Consider the following 23,275-nt stretch of genomic DNA (forward strand, 5'->3'; position numbering starts at 1 on the left):
TCAGCGTTATTTTTAGTTTGTAGGTTTAAAATTTCTTCTTTTTTTTATCGTAAAATTATAGTGAATTGCTATGAATTACTTATCTTTGAGTACGTTTCTGAATTTCCTAGTAAGTGCATATCGGAGCACAATTTTAAGAAAGTGCATTTATACACAATTTAAAATTTTTTATTTGGCTTTTTCCCCAAACGAGTAGACGTACGACTGGCCTCTTCAAGAGATACCACGAAATTGTTACAGAGAAAACAAGAGAATTTAAGAGTCGATTGACAACTACGTCATAGCTGCTCAAAATAATAATTTACAGGTTTAAAATGAATGGTGAGTACGCTGTTTACATAAAATGACGTCCTCTTGACTAGATATAGATTATATCTGCAATTTTGAGTTATTTCGTTAATTCCTAATTTTAATATAAATGCTTAGCAAATATCTGTCTTAACAATATAAACTATAGTAAGATTATATGTGACAAAATTTCATACGTAAATGACTACGTAGGTATCCAGGTTATATAATAAACTCCATAAATTAAATATATTTACACGCGTAAAAAAAATGAGCTGCGGCAGGGATATTTATTCCTTATTCTAGCGAAACTGTTGGAAAGTGATCGCGTCAGCGAAAATGAATATTTTTAACAATTTTCCATATACCGCAGGGGTATCGTATAGTCAAGTCCGTAATAAATATAGCTATGATAGAGATGTTAAGAATATGTGCTTGAAGGAATTATTGGAAGAGTACCGGTGTATTATGGGAGCAGCAAACTAAAATGGCGACAGTCTGATCGGAAACAGTGACAGTTCAGATATAATTCAGAAAATTAAACGCTTTTACTACTTAAAATGTGCGCGAATGTTAATATTAAAATAGAGTTTGCGTTGCAGTAATAATTATTTACAAGTTTTTTGATTGTAGGCGGTAACTATATTGAAATATCAAGAAATGCGTGGCGAAAAACAAACTTGACCTCCTAATAAATTATACGGATTTCAGGGAAATTTATTTTCTCGATACCAGGCGAAAAATTGACTGCTGTAAGTTAATATATTTCTATTACAACTAAATGTTTTTCTAATCTAAAGATAATAAAATTAAACACAATCTGTTAAAATTAATAAATTCTCGAACTTAGCAACTTTGTTAACATTACTGATTTACGAGAACGATTTATATAAAATAACTAAATGTTTAACTCAAACTAAATAAATGTTTTACCTAATCTAAGCGAACACTTTCTTCGAGTTTACTATAATTCTCGATTAACTCGTTCGTCGCCAGAAATTCTTTTCCGTGTATATTAACTTCACTTATAATTTCTTACTATTTATATTGTTATGGAAAGTATAGGCTACATATTTCATATTGAACTAATGAACTGGAAATATGTTTTAAATCCTTGAAACTTATATTAGATTAACTGAAGATTAAGAATTTTCTTAAACATACGTGATAAACTTTATGTAGTTACCATTTATAAAATTTCTGTGCCTGTTCAGGAAAACTTAGAAATAGTTTCTGCATAAAGATTCATTGATGCGTCTCTGAAACTTCCTACCGAAATTTGTAACAGGTTCGGCTGTTCCCGTGTAGGAATTTAATCAGGGATCCGGCCGGGTACCGGCCGGATAGCCCTGGTTAAAGCTGGGCGCTGGTCGGGGAATCCGGATAAAAACTTCACGGTAAACTGGTTGGATCCCGGCTTGAATACCGGCCGGGATCCGGTCGGGTAATCGGGCCACAATGCGGTTAAAAATATTGCTTTAGGTGAAAAATGTGTAACTTTTTTTGTCTTTTAAGGCCCATCGTAAAGAATACGGTGAACTTTAAAGGTCAAATCAAGTTTCCCAATTCTGGCAAGGAAATTGGGGTAGAATTTTCAACACTCATAATAGAAACTCGTAGCAATTGTTTAACGTCGTAAACCACGTGGTGATTTTAGGTTAAGAAGGTACACAGAAAAAATGTATTTACAAGAGTATAATTCAATTAAAACTAATAATTATCCGCGAACCAAGTGGTGTTTTCAGACTGATTACTGAAACAAGGTCAATTTTAATTACGGATCTAGATTTTATTTGCAAACTTCGAGGAAATGACGCACCGTAAGTGCAATGTGCATTCTCGTTGTAAGTGCGAAACTGAAAATTAGTGAGTGTCTACGCAGTCGCCAGACGCCGAGAGGGATACACATGGCGGTAAATTTGAAAGTACATACTAAACATTGTGTGAAAATAGTGAAAATTGTAACATCTCTGCTGATGCACATGCCAAAATTGATAACGGGAGCTCTGTCGGCTCCCGACCATGAGATATAAGCAGGGTTGGCCCGGACAGTAACCGGCCAGCTCCCGACTTGGTGATTCGAGAAATATGTAGCCTGATCGGCTGCCAACCTGTTCCAGTCCATGAAACCCAGCCAGAGGTAGCCCGGCCGGGATCCGACCAGAAACCTTGTTGTAGTAGGGCCAACAGGGGAAATTTCTATACGGGCTTTGGCGAAAAATTTATTCAGTTCCTGAATTGTCAATATTCCTTTTAAATTCTTACAATTTCATTTTTCTATATGTAATTGTATTACATTTGACCAATACCACAATAAAATGTTATGAAAGTCCGATTAAATTTCAAAATATTTACATCTAGATTCTAGAATACTAAAAATTAATTTTCCGTTTGCAGGATAAATGCTCGTCGATTGCAATTATCTTTTATACACGAACGAACGGTGTAATTTGATGTCTATATACTACCTGTAATAACGGGTTTTTATTTTTTCAACAAATTGGTACCTACATACTTAGAAATGTCTCATCAAATATTGTTGATGTGACCTTTGCTAATAGGTATTCTTTTAAATTACTATCTTACTTCCGCCATGTTAGAGACGAATCGATTCAACGGCTTTCTAAACCAATTCGAGAAAAAAACGAACATTCTAGATTGCTTGGCGTGAAATGAAATTATATTGATTTTACAATTAAATTTACTTTCGAGAAAGTAGAAACAGTTGCCTTACAATGTACATAAATAATGTTAACACCTGAAGAATTGAAATATGTATTTACTCATTGCAAAAAGAGATTCAAATTATTTTCATTTGGGAATAAATAAGTAACCTTGCGAAAGTAATAACGATCTGTTGAATAATAGTCAAATTCACTGATCATTCAGTGAAAACATTTGCTGATTCTTTTCAACTAATATTTCGACAAACAATTCGTTGCATTTTTCTCAAGGCCCCAGAAGATTTTTCCAAGCGGAATATTTCAGAAACGTCTGTCACTGTCGTTCAGATTATGCAACATTATGTTTCTTTTTTGCGTTTCGACGACAAGACTCAGAAAGAAAAATAGAACTTACCTCGAGACGACTTGCAATTTAAAATCCACGGCGTAAAAAGTTATAAAACCGATGCATACTTGTATTGAATAGAATTGAAGAAATGACAGTCGATTCGAAAATTTTAATTCAAAGACATAGACTGTACTTTGAATGCTTTTAATTTAAATTGTTTAAATAATTGCAGTTATAAATTAATAGTTGTAAGATACAAATTTGTTTAATTTTGAGAGGTAGAATGTTTGAAATGTTTAGTTATTTTTTTCTACAATGTATCATAATCCTGAAAATTTGATTTAAGAACATTTAATTTAAAATAATTAACTCTGTGAATTCTTCAATGTTGAATACTTTCATCTTATAAATATTCATTGAAAAAGTTTCTCATTTGCAACTGTGTACTTTTGAAATTTTGTAAGGCTTAAAGTTTTGTAATGTATTATTGTATAATTTTAAAAACTCACATTTAAAAATATATTTACTTTAAAACTGTCCCATTTCATTTTGGGACGTATCAAAGAAATATAATATATCACAGATTTCACACTCTTTCTCCTATGGCCTATTCCCCTCGTCTCTCATTTTTAAAAGATATTCTCTTTTTACAGAATCCTGTAAATAAATTCAATACATTACAACCAAAATTACAGGAAAGTAAAAAGTTTGTTTATTATTCGGACAAATTTTCTACTTTTTTATAATGTTGTATTTTATTTCAGTTTTCATTTCTTGCAAGATATTTTAATTTAAAATGATCTAATTGCAGATATTCGAAATATTTTCCCTTCCAGGTCGAAAAAGAACAACTGAAGTTATAATTTTCTGTAATTTTTTTGTAATTTATTGTATTTATTTATAGGTTCCTGTAAAATTATTTTTGTTTTGTGTACTTTTGTTTTAAAAATGTTTTCCTCTGTTTTAAAATAAGCTTTGATAGATAGTGGACATCTGGGTAATATTTTTAGGTTTTCTTTTTCATATTGGTACAAAAAATACGAGAAAAAACTATCTTTTTTATTTAATTGTATTTTGTTCTTAAATTTGGTGCATTTTGTACAATTATTAACAAAAAATTACTATTATAGAAATGTTACACGTTCTTGTAAGTCTAATATTTGTTTGGAAATTAAAATTTTGTCGGCTTAAATTGAATCCCCATGTTTTGATTAAAAATCCGACCAGTTGGTTGAAATCCCATCTTTTTAGGTTAAACATGTACTTTTTTTGTCGAAAATTCCATTCATTTAATGAAAATTCGTATCTTTTGCTTAAAATGTAACGATTTGGTTATAAATGCAACTGCTTGGCTTAAAATTAATTTTGTTTTTGTGGAACACTCAATTATTCGATTTATTATTCAATTCTCTTCTGGAAGATTTGTCTATTTGACATGAAAACTCAACTATTTGTTTGAACACAAAACTGTTTTCGGCTTAATATTAATCTACAACCGTTTTTTGAAAATCAGATTATTCGGTTGAAATTTCATTTTTGTAGGTTAAAAATTCAATTATTTTGTTATAAATTTAACTTGTTTTGTGAAAATTTAACTATCTTGTTGTATATGCAACTGTTTGATTGAAAATTAATTTTTTGGTTGATCATTTAATTGAATTCTGAAAAATTGGTATTTTTGGCTTCAAATTTGAACTATTTGGTGTGTGAAATGAAACTGCCTTCGGTTGAAGTTTAATCTATATATTTTTTGTTTGAAAATCGGAACCTTTGTATGAAATTTCGTCTTTGAATGTTAAAAAATGAACTATTTAGTAAAAAATTTACATATTTGTGTGAAAATACGTCTCTTTTTATTGAATATTCAACTTTTTGGTTGCAAATGCAACGGTTCAGTTGAAAATTAATTTTGTTGTTGTTGCAAATTTAATTAGTTATTTAAAAATTTATCTTTCTTGGCTGAATGTTAACTGTTTTATTGTTAATTCATCTTTTAAAGTTTAAAAAATAACTGTTAAAATGAAATTGTTTTCATTTGGTGTTAATATTTTTTGTTTGAAAAAGCAAAAATTTTGTTGAAAATTCCACCATTTGGTTAAAAATTCAATTTAAAATAGGAACTCTTACGTTTTTTCATTGAAAGAATTTGGTCCCCTATTTTCATGAAAAATTACACTATTTTCATTGTTTTGAGGGGATTTTGGACATTAAAGTCTTGATTGCTAGAGAGATTGATCAGCAACCTGGGTCGGAGCAGTGTTGCGGAACGAACGTGTTATTTACTTAAATAGCACGAGAATTCTGGATCAATCTGAAAAATCTCTATCCCTGCCACACACTACTCCTTTCCCCTACCGAGTGAGCCACGCCTACCCCGAAAGGGAAATGGCTTAATGGTGTAATAATAAAAAAAGTCTGTATAACATATTCATTTACTAATTATGCATATTTAAAACTTTTTTCACAATTTTCGAAATGGCCAATTCTGCGTGTTTTAAAGTTATCGGACTTTTCACTATTCACTAATACGTACAACTTTAGTTAGATTTGGTGATTCTTATTTCAAGATTTGACGATAGATTAGGTAGAAAGTATAAACATATTTTAATACGTTTATAAAGGTATGCAGTCTTCTAAATCGTTGTGAGAAACTGGATAATATTTATTAAAAAACAGTACTAGTAATTAAAAAAAATGTATTCAGTTTTTTTAGGATATTTTTTACTAGATGACACAGCTTTTTCTATGTTTTAATTTATGAGAAGTAAAGTAAAAAGAAAAAAAAGTTGCATGTTAATGTTTGTTTATTGTTTCATGTTCATAATTATTTGATAATTAAGGTGTCTCGCATGGGAAGTAACTGACTGTCCTTAATAAGATATGGCTGACAATATTTGAAAAAATGGATAAGATAGGCGTGGTTGGGAGGAGGGGAATGTCCAATTCATTTAGTTACGGCTTGTTGCATGGGGGAAGGGCGAAGTAAAAAAAGAGGAAAAAATGTTTGACCCCATTTATGGATGGCCCCTATTACGTGAGATGGGGTTGTTACATTAGGTTTCATATTTTTAAATATATTTCATTTCCGGATTAATTTAAAGGAGCACTAAAAATTGAATGTAATTTCTTGAGGAAATTTAAAAAAAGAATTTAAATATTTTTTCTAATGTGTTGAAAGTATAGTTTTAAATTTTTTGCGTGAATATCTGGCATTTCAATTGAGCTGGCATAAAAAGTGAACATCAGTGTTATCAGTGCTTAATAAGAAGGTTTGCATTGATCAATATTAAAAAATGTAATTCAATTGAATTTTTTGATTTTCCGGTCGTCTTATAAACCGCCGGAAAAATATTTTGAGAAAAATCAATCCCCTTTAGTGTACCTAGAAAATTTTCAAAGAACAGTAGTGAATGGAATTGAAAAATACGAACATCCGTAGTCAGGATCAATAAAATGAAAACCTAGAAGTCTTTCATTGATATAAATAAATAATAATATTTATTGTGGTGTCACTTAATTATCATCCATTAATTGATTATCTACTAAATTATATATCCATTTAGTATTATTAATTCATTTTCGTTTCTTATCTTGGTTTTCACCTAATTATTCGTTTATTATTATAAAAAAAACACATTTCTGTGTTGAAATGTTGTCACAGGCTTATACTCCCCAACATGTCGAAGGCATTTTTGGTTAGAGTTGGATTTTTATTTGATCATTTTTCACGGGCCTGTCCCGGTATATATCCTCAGTCACGGACGCATTTTTATAATGCAATCAAGTGATCTGATGAGAGCAGTCTGCCCAGACATATTGGACAAAGCCTGGCTTTCACCCCATCATTGACGGACTGGGTTGCAGTCAAGTACAAGATGGGGGGACTTACAGCTTAAGGTGGGTTCCGAACCACCAGAACCTCGGTAAAGGTACATTGAAAAATTTCCAGAGGTACCGGCTCAGGTATCGAACCACGGACCTCTGAGGTGAAGTCTGAGTGTCTAATCAACTATTACTTCATGTGTATATATTTTTCCCTTTCACTTTATTTATAGCTTATACATTTAGAAAGTATATTATATTTATGTCTTTATTTGTTTCAAGATATCACAAATCTTATTCATAAGGTTCACGAAAATTTAAACTTGTAAACTTGTATTCCAGAAAAAGGCTTTAAAAATATTTTGAAACCGATATTTTCTGAAGCTACCAGTAGGGATTAAGTTCATTTAAAATGTATACTACATTTTATAATTCCAAACAATGTCATAAAGATTTATTCTGAAGGTATAAGAGGGAATTAAATAAATTAAAATAAATGCTACTTTACGGAATGAAAAACAATTCAATATACGTATTTTCTGGAAAAAATGAAAGGAATTAATTAAATTTGACATGTATCCAACTTTACAAAATGAAAAACAATTAATTATAGATATTTTTTAAATGAAATGGAAGAAAGTAAATAAATGTAAATTTTGTCCTGTTTCGGGAACACAAAATAATTCAGAGTTGTTGCCGCCGCTATGTGAACTGCAGGGAATTAAATTTCGGCGAAATTAGAGGTCGGTGGAAGAATCAGGTTTTAAATAGGATAGAAAAATGTTCATGTTTATGCAGAAATCTTACTGGGTGATGTTGATTGGGGAATTAAAATGTCCTTTAGGGATTGGAGTAAAGATAACCTATTTTTATGTTTATTATTTAAAATTTTTTTTTAAGTATGAAGAAAGCCCCAAGAAAGTGCTCAAAATATTGAAAATTTCACTAAAACCGAGATTTGTAAAGTGTGGCGGTGCGCATGTGCCAAAAGTAGACATGTGGATGGCTGCAAATCTTTTCCCCAGCTGTTAGCTGGGTACTTAACGTTAGTCAATAGAGCTACTGTGCATACCATTATTCTAATTGGTTAAGCGTTATGCAGGATGTAGCGTTTCAAGGTCATAGAGTTGTTTGAATACTTTCTTTCTCAGAAAAGAAGTATTAGAAATTTTTTAAATTAATTAAAAGTTTTCATAATTTCATACAGGATTTAAGAAATATATGATCTAAAATTCATGCAAACTCCTATTGTCTAATAAGAGAATTTAAAAATTTTAAGTTACGTATACTTTGACGAAAATCTTTTCACTTCCTCCTTTCTCATATCCTTCTCTGACATTTTTCTTTTGAAAATGCCACACTTTTGAAATAAGCAGTTCTTCTCTTTGTTCCTAAGTGAAAGTAATCACGGAGAAACGAAAATAGAGAGACATAGCTATACATGACACTACGCCATACATAGCAGCTTCCTACAGACGATCGCAGAATATGCCATCGAGGAATTCCGGCGTTTTCCTTATGTTGCCGGCTACAACCTGCACAAGTTTCGAGCAAAAGGTCCAAATCGTCGAACTGCATTCTATCGGTATGAGTGTAAGCTGTAAGGTTAGCTATAAGCAAAGGCAGGCGAGCATTCCCACCGAGTACAGACAGCTATTTAAAGATTCTTGCTGCATGCTGCATTCAAATTGTGTCACGTGACTGCAGACTTGCTGATGATTCTCACAATTAGCCTCAAGCCTGAAGTGTTCCTGTGACTACGTCTTTTTGCGTCTCTGGGAGGCTGAGACATGGAGAAATAGAATAGGAAATTAAACTGTAGATTATCTCAGACCTATAGATCAATTTTTTTCTTTAACTGCTCTCAATTTTAGCTTCTGAAGATATTCAGAATCATCCGAAGGCTGCAGGTGGAAAATTGCGAAACGGAAGCGACGCCATATTTGTATTGCGTAATGGTCTCTTGCGCATGTGTCCTTAGAAGGAGCATAACTTGGTTTGTTTTTTTGGATTTGATTTAATTAATAAGATCTTTGTTTAATTCAGATATATTTTATTATATACCTTCGGATAAATATTTCATCGGAATTTATTAAATACGAAAATCAATGAAATCTGTCTGGAATTATTCCCATACAAAACCGATAATTTCGACAAGTTCTTGAAAAAGCTGCCACTTATAGGGGCAGTTAAAAAATTACGAACTGTTATTCTGAACACTTTTTCTACCCCTCCCCTTTTTTATCATATATTTAAGCGACGAATGGAGACTGGGTGTTTGGAATGCTAGGGTAGTAAATGATCTAAAGATAAAAGAATTGCGTGAAACTATGGACGTGAAGAAACTAGACATTTTAAGTGTGTCTGAAACAAAGAAAAAGGGATGCGAAACCAAAGACATAAAAAACGGCGTATTAAAAGGCGGATTTGAAATAGGGTCAGGAGTAGACTGTGAATCACATGGTAAACAAGGAGTAGGTCTGATTTTGAATAAAAGAGCAAAGCAGCATCTCGGAGACCTGCGGGCTAGAATGAAAGTAGGAATCCGAAGGCTATTTATCATAGCATGCTACGCGCCGGTTGATAGTGATCTTAGAGAAGTAAAAGACGCCTTCTTGGACACTTTAAATGACACAATAAACATATGTGAACACGGGAAAGAGTAATTCTACTAGGAGACATGAACTGTTGGGTGGGCATCCAAAATCAGGATACTGAAAGAGTATTAGGTAATTTTGGGGATCCAAGATCAAACTATAACGGAGATAAATTAGTTGGTCTATGCTTAGAAAGGGGTCTGTTTATTACAAATACTTGGTTTAGGCATAAAATGATCCACTTGTACACCTGGTCTAAAGAAAATAGCCGCAGTATAATTGACTTTGTTGTTGCGGATGAAAGACTAAGAGAGTTAGTCAAAGATACAAGAGTCATGAGGGGTCCTGAATGCAATACTGATCATTACCTTGTGATCTCAAAAATTAACTTAGGTCGGGGATGGAGAAAAAAGAGAACCAAAAAAGCAAACCAAACGTGAATCAAAATTGAGAACCTACAGAAACCGGATGTGCGAATAGATTTCCAAAATGAGATAATTGAAAGCATAGGTAGGGCAACATGGGAGGAACGTATAAAAAACAAAGATATAGAGGGCGCCTGGAGAATGTTACGGGATATCCTTGTTAGATGTACGATCGAAGTGTGTGGTACCGCAGTTGTAGGAAGAATTTCTGGTGATGTGTGGTGGAATGATGAAATCCAGGCTGCCCAAAAAGCAAAAAGAGAAGCGTACAAGAGAACTTTGAACATTGCAGGTCTTAGCAATGAAAAAAGAAGTAGACGTAGAAATAATTATAGACGCGAAAACAGGATACTTAAACGATTAGTTAAAGAAAGTAAAGATACAATTAGAGCAGAAGAAAAGATAAAAATACAAAACGACTTTGAAGGAAGCAGGAAACTACTTTATAAAAAAATGAAAGGAAACAAAAGTACAGAAATTGTCAACATGAGAAATCGTAGGGGGGAAATGGTATATAATGCAGACGGAATACTAGAGGCTTTCAGAGACTATTTCAGAAAACAATTCGGAGATGAAGCTACAGGACACCACAACTGCGATGTTGAACACGATGCAATGGAAAACTCAATTGAGAAAGTTTGTGTCACTGAGGTTATGGATATAATTAAGAACTTGAAAAACGGTAAAGCTGCCGGGGTAGACGGTATTAACGCTGAAATGCTTAAACACGGTGGCGAGTACATACCACATAGAGTGTGCAAATTGATAAATTTATGTTTCGAGATGGGAGACGTCCCAGGCGATTGGAAAAAACTATTATCGTACCAATGTACAAGAGAAAGGGAGATAAAAACGAGTGCAATAATTACAGAGGGATTACCTTATTAAGCACCGTAAGTAAAATATATTCAAAAATACTTATTCGTAGGGTAATGAAAATAACAGAAGCAAAGATTTGGGAAGTCCAAAGTGGGCTAATGCCAGCAAGGTCATGTACGGATCAAATATTCATCTTAAGGCAAATAACAGAAAAAAGTTTGAGAGTAGGAAAAAAAGTTTTCTGTGCATTGTTGACCTAGAAAAAGCTTTTGACAAGGTAGATAGCAGTAAACTTTGGGAGGTCCTGAAAGAGTATGGAGTCAATGAATGGATCCTACAAGCTATGAAAACAATATATACAGGTAGCAAAGCGAGTGTAAGAGTGAATGGGAAACTGAGTGACTGTTTCGATATTATTCAAAGAGTTAGACAAGGATGCGTTATGTCTTCATGGTTATTTATATTATTTATGGACAAGTGTTTAAGAATGGCTCTCTTCGACGAAGAGGGTGTGGATCTCCAAACAGTAAGGGTACGTGGGTTAGCGTTCGCAGATGATAAGGTTATTATGGCAGAGTCTATCGAAGACTTACAAAGAATGTTGAATAAACTAGATGCAAGCATGAAGAGCATGGGCCTCAAAATTAACGCGTTGATAACGAATTGAACAAGTTGATAAGTTCGTATATCTTGGTAGCTTATTTATTAGGGACGGGAAGATAGATGAGGAATTAGATAGACGAATAAATGAAGGTAAGAAGGTTATTGGTAGAGCAGGTCCCCTTATCAGAAGTAAAAATATATCAAATAAGGCTAAAATGGCAATACATAATTCCATATTTGTACCGACAGTACTATACGGTAGCGAGACATGGACTTATCAAGAAAAAGATAAGAGTAAAATTAACGCAATTGACATGAGATTCATGCGCATAATATGTGGGAAAACCCTGATGAACAAAGTAAGTAACGAGACAATTCTAAAAGAATGTGGTGCAGAAGAGACGCTAGTGGACACATGGGAAAGAAATCGGCTAAGATGGTTCGGACATGTTGAGAGAATGCCAAATAAACTACTAACGAAACAAGTGTATCAAGGTAAAGTAAATGGCAGCGTGCCCAGAGGTAGACCGCGGAAGGAATGGTTAGAATGTGTGAATGAGACCCTAGTTAGAAGAGACATAAGAAGTCACAGAAACACGAGAGCCTGCATGAAAAAATGCATGGACATAAAAGAAGCTAGAGAAGTATGCCAGGACAGGAAAGTATGACGGCAAATAGTTAATAAAAAGAGTGTCAGTAGAGTGAATGAAGCCTGAAACAAAAGACCTTGGCCACTAATGGACCCAAGTGGGGAACCTTACATAACGACTTCGTGAGGTTCTTCGCTTGGGGTGATTGCTAGAGAGATTGATCAGTAACCTGGTTCGGAGCAATGTTGCGGTACGAACTTGTTATTTACTTAAATAGCACGAGAATTCTGGATCAATCTGAAAAAATTTCTATCCCTTCCACACACTACCCCTTTCCCCTACCGAGTGAGTCACGCCTACCCCGAAAGGGAAATGGCTTAATGGTGTAATAATAATATAAGCGCAAAAACTGGAACCCCCTAGGGTGATGTCACAAATAAAAAAGTCCTCCCCCCTCTTAAGGAAATTTTTTTCGTCGATTACATTCGATAAACGTCTACATTAAAACATAAAATATACAAGCTTAAGGAGGCGCCGAAGAGAAGAAAGAAGCGAATAACGGAAAGTTGAACATCACAGGCCTTAGCGATAAGGAGAGAAATAGACTTGAAAATTATTACAGACAGAAAAGAGGAAATTAATAATACTAGTCACGAAAAGTAAAGATAAAATCAAAACAGAAGAAGAGAAGAAAATGAAAAATGATTTTGAAAGAAACAAGGAACTATTTTATAAGTGGGCGTTGATCAGTATGAAGGGAGGTAAAATTACAATGTTAGGCGGCATGAGAAATAGCAAGGGTGAAATTCTAAAGGATACAGACGGGATACTAGCCGCTTTAAATTATAAGAAAGAAGTGGACAAAATATGTATGAAACGTGAGTTGTAGCACAATGAAAAGTTGAACTGTAAAGTCGAAAAGTATTATTGAAAAGGAAAAAGAAAGGTTTTCAGGGGGGTATGTTTTGAACAACAGTAAAAAATTTGCATTACTTGCTGTTAGCCACAAATTACCTTCCTACCAAATTGCAGTTCATCTATTTATTTAACTACAGTCCACATTTCATATTTTGTTTCACTGATTTTTATAATTTTCTTTTAAAAAACTTAACTTTACTTACATTAAGTTCGAATTACGCGGCAGTTTATGTAAGTTCGATGACACCTCCTAACAAGGGTACTTGGAATAGGGTACAGGATATATGCAACTGCCATATTGGTTCCTGGATAGTTCGCGGGAAACAGTGCGATAAGCATGTCATATAGTTTAATTAAAATTAGGTCTAGAATATAAGAAAAAGATTATGGCCATAAAAAAGCTTATTATTACTATTTTCCCGCACAATAACTGCACAGTGCCGGCAGACTTTGCAGCTAGATCAGCAAGCCATGTCGGTAGACCTTGAGACAGTTGCGGGTGCACATGTTGCTCATTACGCCGTCACGCTCTGCCGGCACATCATGCTGGCATCCTGCTGTTAACAGATGTCGTATCATCAAGCTTGCATACCACACTCTGCAGTTATGCTAACGGCAGGATTTCAGCATGCTGTGCCGGCAGGCCTGACGGCATAATGAGCAACATGTGCATCCGCATCTGTCTCAAGGTTTATCGACATGGCCTGATGATATATCCGCAGAGTCTGCCGGCACTTTGTAGTTAGTGTGTCGAAAAATTGCTACCTAGGTTCAAGCCAAAAAGACGTTGTTTTTAGAAGATGGTTAAGTTTTCAAACAAATAATTGAACTTTCAACAACCAAATTAATTATGAATCAGAGAATTTTCAAGAATATAGTTGAATATTTAACCAAATAGTTGTATTTTCAACCTACAAAGATGAACCAAAAAGATTAAACATCAACCAGGAGCAGTTTCTTCTAATTTCAGATAAAAAACACTCGAATTTTACCAAAAACATAAATTCTCAGCGAAGATTTTATTCAAATCAAAGAAGATTTTGAAATTAGATAAGAAACGATTTAATTCAACCAAAGAAGACGACTTTTCACCAAAATAGTTCAATCACTTACCCAAGCATATTAATGTTTCATCAAACAATTTCATTTTTGACGAAACATTTGCTTTTTAACCAATCGGTTGCATTTTTAATCGATAAGATCATATTTATACAATACTTAATGAGATGCATTTTCAAACCAAAAAGATGAACTTTCAACAAAAAAGTTGAACTTTCAACCAGAAAATATTTGTTAGTCATGAGAAAAAAATGCCAACTGAATTATTCAACAAAAAGACGATTTTTCTAGAAAACAGTTGAAGTTTCGATCAAAGATTTTCAACCAAAAATAGAATAGTTAAGTTTTGAGTTAAAAAATTAATCTTTAACCCAAAGGAAACGAGTTTTCAACGAAACAAGTTCATACTGATTAAATTGAATTTTTCACTAAGTTTATTATTGAGTTTTATTAATAAAGTTCGCTTTTCATCGAAAGAACGACAAAAACTGGAATTTTCTTGAAAAAGGAGAAAAAAGAGGAATTATTTAAAAGGTGGTTAAGTGAGGATCAGGGCAAAGATTTTGAAGTATATGTAGATTGTAGATAATCTACTTGTAATTTTAATTTTTTGCAGCATTTCAAAAAGTTATCATTTACATTTATATTTTCCATGTGCGATGTCATATTCTACGTTCACTCCTCCCTCATCCTAAGCCACAAATAATCACAAAAAACTGCCACCCCCCTTCCAACAGTGTTATGTACTTTTTGAACGGCTCTTTATCAGAATTTTAAAAACTCTTATAAAATAAATTTAATTTTATCCACAGAACGTATTTACCGTTTGTCATTCATTTTCATTAATGCTTATTGCTATGTCAATCGATAAAAGCTGCTAGCAATCGTCGAGTTATGGGCTTCGATCGTTAGCAGTTAGCACGTTAACCTTCGACCGTTATTTTGCGACTAACATCTACCGCATAATAATTTTTAAACATTGTGAAGCACTATATTCTACAATTTACATTGTACATAATACATCATACATTTAACATTACTTTGTGAAATATACACAATAGATTCGCACAAAAGTTTTAATATTTAAAGAGCTTAAAATAAAATAGCTCTGTCATTCGAAAACCATTCTTCTCACAACTTGTCTCTAACCTGCTTCTATATTTTGAATTGCATACAATTAAAAAAAAAATTGGTTAATAACATTTCAAGCTCCAAATAAAAAAATATATGCGCCATTCTAGAATTTTTTTTAAAATGTGTGACGTAATTCTGTTCGACTATGTTAGCAATTTAGCATTATATTTTTTTCGCAAGAGGGGTGCCAAGAAAGCCCCAAAAACAAAGTATTAAATTGTTCAAAGGTCAAATAGAAGGTCAAATAGAGGTCAAATCAATGACAATTCAAAGCCAGATGACCGACTGTCTGATACTTCTTCTTTTTCCTGGTCTTCTTTTTTAATTGTCTAACTAACCTCTTAATTGCTAAAAAAATCTTTTTATGACCATATTCCTCTTTTTTAATTTTTTTAATACAGTAAAATAATTAAGTACCTTTTCTCAAAGAACAAGTCCTTAACTAAAACTATTTGCCACTTTTTTAGTACTAAAGTACCAATAAAATTCCAAAGTAAAATCTTAAATCGACATTTTCTACAAAAAGCCACTATTAAAAGGTTTTTTGTTTGCTTAAATTTTTGCCTTGCGATTAGAAACAATATTTCCTAAGATTCTCCCCGTTTAGCAACTTAATATCCCGGGAAAAGGTATTTATTTTTTGTTTAAACTGAAAATTGCACTTTTGTTCGCGATCTGCAACCGAGTCTGTTCTTATTTTAGGTTTATGTCTCTTTGAGATTGTTAACTTACAAATTTAATTTCCCTTTACTGTATAATTTTTGTAAATCATACTTTATTGGCCTCAATTCAAAAACACTTCAGCTCTAGAGTAAACCTTTGTTTTTTCTTCAAATGGCGATTTCGATTTTAGATAATTTTATTTCGCTCTTCTGAACACTTCCCATTTTAGTTGGGTTTCTAGTACAGTATAGCAACCCTTCAGATTTAAATGTTTACCACATATGTATGTCAAAAACGAAAAAAATTAGGGGATTTTCAAAGTTTTCTATAAATTAATTGAATTTCAAAAAAAGCTAAAAGAACTGCCAATTCCTAATTTTCAAGTTCAGCTTTCCTCTTTTCTATTAAGTTATAAGGTATATCATACTAAATAAAAATTATATAGAATTAATACTACTTTTCCAAAAAATTTCCATTTTCAAATAGAATGAATGATTAATTATTTAAACTATTATATTTAAATTATTTAAACTCAATCTTTAAAAAAAAGTCTCAGGCATTTGCATGTGCATTTTAATTTTTGAGCGATGGTGAATTTTGGAAAAGACCTCTATTTTAACGATTTTCATTATTTATTTTTATAAATATTGCCTAATATGAAAATATTCTGCAGGAAAATTGTGTATAATGTAAAATAAATTGTGTATTGTGTATAATTAAAAGAAGTTCCTTCTAGTTTTCCAAATTTCTCAAGAGAGGTGTTGATTTTTCATAAGGCACTTTTAAACCACAACTATTTTGTATTTAACATTTTTCTCTACAATCTATGCTTAAAAAAACAAACAATTGTGATGTAAAAACAAATCGGTCGGTCCTTGTCAAGGGTGCGAAAATTTTCGCAATTGTCGTTGTCGAATAAAATTATAAAACAATAAGTTTTATCATTTTTATAAAGAAATTTAATAACAAAACGAAAAACAGGGATATTGCTTAGTCTATAGCATTGTTTTCGGTATTGCGGTATGTTTAATTAAATACATTACGGTAATTTAAGTACTAATTATTTTCAATTGAATAAACTGCCTTTATTTTCAAAGCATACAATGTATTAACACATACTTATTCTATCGATTAGAAAATATTAAAAATTCTTTTTTATTATCGTCTGGTATTGTTTTCCCACTAACAGACATTCCAAATAGTTTTCAACTGTTTTCTGAAGATTTACTCCTTTTTTAAAAATTAATTTTCTTAAATGAAAATTTAACTATTCTATTTTCGGTTAAAGATTGATCTTTTTTAGTTAAAAATTCATGTATTTTGTTGAAGATTCGTCTGTTTGGTAGAAAATAAATTTTCTTTGTTGAAAAATAATGCTTTTGGTTAAAAATTCAACTACTTCATGTAAAACTAATCTACTTTCCAGGAAGTTTAACACTTTTGTTAAAAGTAATTTTAGGTTAAAAACTCAGTTCTTTTGTTGAAAGTTTGTCTTTTTGTGTTGAAAATTTTTTTAATTGCAATGTTTTAGAGAAAAATTGAACTATTTTGTTCAAAAAACGTTTCTTTTTTTTTGGTTAAAAATAATTTGTTTACATAAAATTTAATTACTCTATCCCGTATGAAAAATTAATCTTTTTATTTAAAAATGCTACTACTTGCTTGAAAATTAATGTATTTGGTTATAAATTTGTGTCTTATGGTGAGAAATTAACCTTTTCGTTGAAAATTCAACAGCTTTGTTGAGAGTGTAACCAATTTGTTTAAAAATTATTTTTGTTGTAACTATTTGGTTGATAATTAACCTTTTTTGTTAAAAATGCGTTATTCTTTGTAAAAGACTAATTTTTTTAATTTAAAGTGTAACTATTTCGATTTTTTGCACCAAAGTCATTTTTTGTTTGGCAGATTCTTCATTTTAGTTAAAAATTTAGCAACTTGGTTAAAAATTTAACTACATTGTTGAAGACTTTTTTTTTATAGAAAGTAAATCTTCTTTGTATAAATATCATTTTAGGTTTCACCCAAATTCAATTATTTCAGTATAAAAATAATTTCTTTCGTTGAAAATTTAACTATATTGATGAAAATTCTTATTTTTGTTGTTAAAAATGAATTATTTTTAGATAAAAATGAAACTAATTAATTTTTATAAAAATTTATCTTTCTTAGTTGAAAATTCATACATGTTCTTATTATCATTTCATTTATTGGGTAGAAAATTACGATCATCATTGCTTGAAAATTCTTTTTTTTGTTTGTTAAAAACTGAACTATTTTGTGGAAAAGTTAACTACTGGTCTGAAAATTCATGTAGTAGTTGGAAAATTCGTCTTTTTTGCTAGAAAATTAATCCTTCTGCTGGAAAATTCATCTTTTTGGTTGAAAATGTATCTTTTTTAGTTGAAAGTTTTGGTATTTTGTTGAAAAAGTAATCCTCTTATTTGAAGATAAGATTCTTTATTTCAGTTGAAAATTCATTTCATTGGTTGAAAATTTAACTACATATTTTAAAATTAATTTTTTAGCTTAATATATGAGTGTTTCATTTTTCGTGGAAAATTGATTTTTTTTTTGTATTGTACAATTCAATTATGTAGTTAAAGATGTATCTTTTTCAGTTGAAAATGAATCCTCATGGTTCAAAATTCAACTATTTGGTTAGAAGTTTACATATTTTGACCATCATTTTGTATAATCCTGAATAATTATGTACTTCCACTGAACCGAATTTTTAGTAGTTATTTGCCCCAAGAACAATATTTTTTTGTAATAAACTCTTTTGTCATTTAAACTAAGTGAGCAGAAACCGTCGATTATGCAGATAAAGGTTCTGCTTCTTAGGGCTGGATTTTACCGATCTCGGGTTTTGCTTTTCGGTTGGCGACCGGTTCGAAGGCACTCTTCGAGATGGTGCTGACGTCGGAATGTGGATAGATGTGTGTGTGTGTGTGTGTGAGTTTTACTAGTTGGAAGTGGTTGAAAGAATACTCTACATATACAATTGTGCATACAAATGTATGTAACTGTATTGGAATTTCTTGGATGAAACACCTGTAAGTGTATGTATGCGTCTGCATGCATGCATACCCGTCGTGCGCCACAAGTTCCAGAATGGAGAGAGTATTGACCGCCTGTGCGGGAACAGTGGAAATTTCCACTGCCCTACCCCAAGTCTATAACTACAGACTGCACTCCACACTTTTCAAGTTTACATATTCACATACATAAACGCATTACAGGCTCACACATATTCTGACACGTTCCGTCTGCTTTCATACGTTCTATACACAGTACATGACATACATACATCATACACTGGCGCCTACAACTATATAGGTATAGTATAGTACAGAATAGAACAGCTTTAGAACTCTAGTCAGCATTGTGTAGGTATTTCCACCTTCCCCTCGGAATTCAAGGTTTTTGCGGGTTCGATCGACCCTTGCTGAAGGGAGTCGGTTTAAATTGGTGGTTTCAATCGCCTTCGGAATCGAATTTAAAGAAAAAAGAATCCAAAGACTTCTGAAGATTATAATACAAAAAAAGCGAATTTGAATGCCTTCGAATTCATTTCAATTTGTTGGGGGATTTATGATGGCGAACATTTTGTGATTTTTTGCAATCCGCATTAAAAAAAAATAATTTAGAAGTATAAGTGGATAACATAATTACCGAGGGGTTGATAATTTGACGGATATAGTGATAATTTTAATTATTTTAGGAAATTTATTATTTATTAAAAGGTTTAATTTAATAAATGTAATTAATCCGTTCGAGTTAAATAATTATGAAAAATGATTAAAATTGCACTATTTAAACATATTAAAAAATCAAATTGGCCTGTAACATCCGGAAGTACCTTCAAATACCATGAAGTACCTTGAAACATCCGGAAATACCTTAAAATATTCTGAAGTATTTCGAAATAATCACCAAGTCACTAGAATATCCAGAGGGATTGTAACGTCTGTTACTTGACCAATTACATTTATTATATTTGTCGACTTTATAAATAGAAAAATTTAAATATTATGTTGACACTTCTGGAAATTGTTCCAAACGTATAAGGACACATCTATCTGGCCAATTTATTATTATGGTGTAATAATAATAATAAATTGGCCAGATAGATGTGTCCTTATACGTTTGGAACAATTTCCAGAAGTGTCATCATAATATTTAAATTTTTCTATTTATAAAGTCGACAAATATAATAAATGTAATTGGTCAAGTAACAGACGTTACAATCCCTCTGGATATTCTAGTGACTTGGTGATTATTTCGAAATACTTCAGAATATTTTAAGGTATTTCCGGATGTTTCAAGGTACTTCATGGTATTTGAAGGTACTTCCGGATGTTACAAGGTACTTCATATTATTTGTAGGTACTTGAGGATAATAATCGTTTACAATAATCGATGTTAATTTTGGCTGTAGGGTCAGGATAAATAATTCAATTAATTTGTAAATGAACCAAACGTTTCGGCGCACAATGGTGGCGCTCAAATTTTGTTTAGTACAGTCTTAAGTGTCTTTTGTAATGTTTGCACAAGTTTAAAAATAAATAAATTACAAAATGTGTTGTTCATATAATAATTGGTCAAAATAATAAATTATGTAATATGATTTAAAAACGAAATGTGTTGCTCTTACAATAATAGGACAAATTAATCCAATTTGTAATATAATATAAGGGTCTAGTGCAATTCCTAGAAATTAAAAATGTATTATCCTAATAATAGTTGGCTGAATTTCTATGTTATAAATAATAAATAAAATTTGTAACACAAAATATGTAACTAGTTACTATGATATTATATCGAAATTTGACATTCGATTTGTGATAAATGAGATTTTTTCAACCAACCTGGTGGAAATTCCAATGCGTATGAATTATGAAAAAATAATTTCCTCATTTAAACTTTATTTGTATTTGTAAACTGCGAGACTGATAACAATTTGATGTAAATGTTCAATTAAAAATTAATTGAAAAATTTATCTTGACGCTAAAGCCAAAATTAACATTCCAATATAATAAACGATTATTTTCATCGTCGGTCAATATAATCCCTTCACTAGGTACTTAAGGATATTTCACAGAGTTCGAGATATTACAAGATATTTCATATACTTTATAATACTTCACATACATCACGATATATCAAGGTACTTGAAGGTATTACAAAATACTTTGGGATATTTCAAGGTAATTAATGACATCCCAAAGACTTCCGGATATTTTTAGGTACTTCAGGATACTTCAAGGTATTTTAAGATATTTCAAGGTACTACAAGATATTCCAAGCAAATTCAGGATATTTGACAAACTTCAAGAGATTTCAAGGTATTTCATACTATTTCAAGGTAGTTCAAGATATATCAAGTACTTCGAAATTTTTTACATGCTTCAAGATGTTTCATTATAGTACAAGGTCGTTCAAAATTCTTCACATACATACTTCAGACACATACTTCACTAATTGAAGACACTATAAGGTAGTTCAGGATATTCCAAATGAAAAAAGTCTTTTTCGTGGTGGATTTTTTTGATGTGGCTGATTTTCAACCAATCTATTCATATAATTACAATTTCCCAATTGAAAAAGAAATGTAATCCTTTAGGCAATATTTAAACAAAAATAGATACCCGTTAATAATTTCAGGTAAAATATTCATGCCTCAATTGTAATAATTCTTAATCGTATTCAGAGGCAATCCTTGCAGAATGAAATTATTCTTTTTGTTTTTAATTGGAACGACATTCACTGTCTGATTTGTGTGAAATATCAGAAACTCAGCCGGTAAATGTCCCGATACAAAAAAATTGAATAGAATTTGCTTGAATCGTTGGTCGCTATGCGGTGATCCATTGAAATAATTAAACTTGTGAGACCGATTACAATTTGGACAAAGCGATAGACCGCAATTCGCGTGACTCGGAATTCTTCAATTTTCCGATTCAAATATTTTTCATCCAATCGATTCTTTTTCCCTTGGTCACTATTTAAAAAATCTAGTTAAGATCGAAATGAAATCTAATTTTTTATAAACCATTTTATGCACCGAAATCAGAGCATAAAAAGTTCACAAATCAAAATTGGATTTCTAAACTATTTTATTTCTAAATTCGAAACATTTTAGTTTGGGCGTTTTAAAATTTGAATATTAAGCGCGAAACTCTAATCAAAACTGACCGCGCTCAAACTGAAAATGTTTCACTTCAGATGCATCGACCATTAATCACTTTGAAATTAGAAGCAGCCGATTTCGATTGCATTGGTTTTAAGTTTCGGAGTGTTCAATAGGAACGCCTCCATATAAAACATGTAGTGGGAAATGAACGACGGCTCACGATAAACACGAGACAGTGACTCGTTCTCGTCTATTTTTAGCTAGGCGCCGTCCTTCGGATTTACGTAACAGTATGGAAAGAATTACACATTATCCAACGGCGTCGTCTAGCTGCCTTATTATTAATAAATTATCAATGTGAAACGATAACAGGCATGTTTACGACAGACGTTCATGTTTGTTGCCGGAATTCCCCTCGCTTTAGATTCAAAACTCAATGATCGAATTAGACATTTGCCTTATTCAAACTTTCTCTATAAGTTCTTGAAAATTAGATTTTAAAAACGGTTTTATTAAAACATTCCGTAATTTAAAGAAGACTGTTGCATAGAGTAGACAATTTCAGAGAAGATATTCACTGTTGGTAAGAAAAGTTACCAATTGAAGGTAAGTATCAAAGGGTAAAAAATATAAAGAGAGCCTGATTTCTAGTTTGCCTTCTGCTGGTACTCTTATTCAATATTGTATCGAACTGAAATGAATAAATGATTAAGCTCTGCTTTACTCTTTTCTTTATATACTATTGTATTTCGATTATGAGAATAAGTAGAAAATAATTTTTTTTAATTTGACAAGTAACGCAACAGGTTTAACGCTTTCTTTTACATTCTGTACTTCCGTTGAGTGGACTATCTTTCTTATTTTCTGTCGGTAAGTAACTAAAGAATATTTAGAGATTTATAAAATGAAGATATTTTAAGGGCATGTGGCACAGCTAAATACCTATATTACCGACCACAGTTTTTCAGTTGACTGAATGTTTTTTTGAACCTAAGAACTTTTTTTGTAAATAAAATATCGAGCTGAAACTTTGGGAAATGTATTAGAGAACAATAAAGTACGTTTAGGTACAGCATTTTTGTAGGAACTTGACTGAAAATTATTTCATCTTTTTTCTGAACCTCAACATTTTTTTAACGTTTGAACTTTTTTTATACATAAAATATCGGTCTCAAACTTTGAGAAATGCAAGAGTCGAAAGAAAACTA

General features: G+C 31.8%; 1 protein-coding gene across 1 annotated transcript in view; it reads left to right on the plus strand.

Annotated features, from left to right (window-relative positions):
* The first annotated feature begins 942 nt into the window (after positions 1–942).
* LOC117166883 (glutathione S-transferase 1-1-like) overlaps positions 943–23,275 on the plus strand; it is a 38,840-nt gene continuing 16,507 nt past the window's right edge. The window contains exon 1 of the mRNA XM_033351303.1: positions 943–1,040. The gene's annotated coding sequence lies outside the window, so the exon portion shown is untranslated. The remainder of the gene's footprint in view (positions 1,041–23,275) is intronic.

This window comes from Belonocnema kinseyi, chromosome 2 (assembly GCF_010883055.1).
Source record: "Belonocnema kinseyi isolate 2016_QV_RU_SX_M_011 chromosome 2, B_treatae_v1, whole genome shotgun sequence".
Taxonomy (NCBI): domain Eukaryota; kingdom Metazoa; phylum Arthropoda; class Insecta; order Hymenoptera; family Cynipidae; genus Belonocnema; species Belonocnema kinseyi.